Source organism: Ambystoma mexicanum, chromosome 4p, assembly GCF_040938575.1.
Source record: "Ambystoma mexicanum isolate Mex_15411 chromosome 4p, UKY_AmexF1_1, whole genome shotgun sequence".
Taxonomy (NCBI): Eukaryota; Metazoa; Chordata; class Amphibia; order Caudata; family Ambystomatidae; genus Ambystoma; species Ambystoma mexicanum.
In genome coordinates, this window is record NC_090927.1 from 38,999,977 (window position 1) to 39,002,476 (window position 2,500).

General features: G+C 45.7%; 2 non-coding genes across 2 annotated transcripts; both read right to left on the minus strand.

Moving 5' to 3' along the window:
- Positions 1 to 46: 46 nt before the first annotated feature.
- On the minus strand, positions 47 to 119 carry TRNAM-CAU (transfer RNA methionine (anticodon CAU)). The gene has a single exon. It is a non-coding gene; the product is annotated as a tRNA-Met (tRNA).
- Positions 120 to 2,340: 2,221 nt separating this feature from the next.
- On the minus strand, positions 2,341 to 2,413 carry TRNAM-CAU (transfer RNA methionine (anticodon CAU)). The gene has a single exon. It is a non-coding gene; the product is annotated as a tRNA-Met (tRNA).
- Positions 2,414 to 2,500: the final 87 nt, after the last annotated feature.

Sequence of the window (2,500 nt, forward strand, 5' to 3'; positions counted from 1 at the left end):
TAGAAAAAATATGTCCAATTGTATTTGTTGAAACAAAAAACACTTGTGCCCTCTCTGAGGCTCGAACTCAGGACCTTCAGATTATGAGACTGACGCGCTGCCTACTGCGCTAAGAAGGCTGCGATTTTATGATTTGTTGATGAAGATTATGTGACACAACTCCACACTCAAAACTCCAGAGAGAATACGATCCATCTGAAAAGCTTCACTTGAATGTATAGTGTTTTGTACTTCAGATGTCTTCCATTCATCAATCAAGAGTCCCATCCTTCGATGCTTGAATTTTGAGCTAGTTATTTTGATATGCTCCAAAACAGGTAAGATGCCACAAACTTCCAACCCCTCCCTCGCTGGATATATACCTAACTCTTTTCAGCCCTTTTTTCTTACCAGTTTTTAATTCTCCTCCCCCAAAGTCCCTTTTGTAAGCAGGTCGCTTTTTTTCCCATTTGCAGAGAGTTTTGCTCCTTTCCTATATATATATGCATGATTAATTATGTGTTTCCACTTCCATCATTTAGTTTTCTTGTGTGCGTTCAGCCGGTTTCGTTATACTCGCTGCTTACATCGCTTATGTCAGGTTTGTATTATGTCACAGTTTGTTATGCTGTTATTTGACATCAGATCTCATGCTGATCTGCTTGCGGCTGGTGACAGGTAGCATGCCACAAAAACAAACCCCAAACTACATCATTATCACACCTGTGAGGCACACGGTTCATGAAGAGAGTCCAAACGCGCCCTCTAGTAACAGAGCAAGGTAACTGCCGGCCAGGTCAAGAAGGGTGGACGGGGCTGGGTTATGCAGATGAACTCCCAGAAGTTCCCAGACTGAACCCAAGAGGATTCCATCCTCCAGAACGCTTTATCCAGCCCATTAAAGCATCCAGCGGGCCACAGGAACATCCAGGAAGGCCAATCCAGGCTTTGCTCCTGAAGGAACTGTAGTTCAAAACCCACCCTCATTTAAAAGTGGCCAGGGTTCCTCCTAGCTTTTTGGTCTATAGAACCTGGCCGTTCGTGGCCGTTCGTGGCCAGTGAGGGAAAGTTGAAAGCTGCATTCCCTGCTGTGTGATTTAAACACAGCCAGGCTCACAAGGGCACTTTTATTATGCCGAAGGAGGGCCTTGCAGACTGTCCATGCCTGAGCCGCAACTGTGCCTGCGTTCCCCAGAGCCTTTCGTGGGCACAGGGGCAAGACAATCACCAGAAACAGAAGTGTCGAAATTGGCTGCATCCCCTTGTGCTACCCCTCTTTGCCTCTTTTCGCATTTGCCTTTCATGCAGTCGCCTCACTATTTGGCCGCTAGGCTTGGGTGCCCCACCTGTCTTTTCTAGAGTTTATTTTGTGAGAGACTTTAAACATACTCCAAGGGTCTGCTTGAAGACCTCTCAAGTCCCTCACACAGCCAGAAAATACATTTTGAAATACTTGCTCATTCTCTGAAACTGCCCTCATGTAAACCTGCCCCACTGCATCTAACACCATAAAATGTACCATCCTTATTTCCTGAATCTTTGCTCAAAGACCTACGTTGGCTCTATCAGTATGCGCCCATGCTATCCCAACCAGCAACCTTATCATTTTAAACTGCCCCACCTCTATTCGAAAGAACCTGTTTGTTTGAACTGACCCCTCTTTTCCCCACTGGTTGGCCCCACTTACCTTTTTCTTTCCTTTACAGATTACGGCCTGGGTACCCTGGGCTTATCCGGACCAACTACAGAGCCATAACGCCACTAGGGCGGCGATGGACACTGCACGGAGGCTTATTAATATGAAAAACCATAGCAGGGTTCGTGCGGCATCAACCTTATATGCACAACCATGTTTTGCCATTAGTTCATAGTGCACCTGATGGGCTCTGGAAGGCACAAGGAGAAGGCGTGGGAACACAGGGCCAGAAAGTTTGCACAGGGACTGCTTACATTTGCAAAATACCAAACATTGTACTCATTCTGTCAACGTTTTTGAAAAGTTATTACCTGAAACATAAGAGGCCTGCCTTCTCTGAGGAAAGAACTCAGGACCTTCAAATTATGAGACTGACGCGCTGCCTACTGCACTAAGCAGGTTCGGCTGGAGTATGTTTGGAGAACCTGGTGGAGAAACAGATCCAAGACCACGCTACTCACAAAGTGCAGATAGAAATATTCAAATAAAATGCAGCTAGCCCCATTGGTTCTATGGTATTTTGCGATCATATTTATTTTCTGCGTCAGTAAAGAATCCAATCCTGTGATTCACAAGGACCGCGTTGCGGTCTACTGAACATCATGCTCCTCTTCATGTTTAGAAAGGATATGTCCAATTGAATTTGCTGAAACAAAAAACACTTGTGCCCTCTCTGAGGCTCGAACTCAGGACCTTCAGATTATGAGACTGACGCGCTGCCTACTGCGCTAAGAAGGCTCCGTTGGAGGCTCTTTGGATAACCTGGTGGAGAGCATGATTTGAGACCACGCTACTCACAAAGTCCAGATAGAAATATTCAAATAA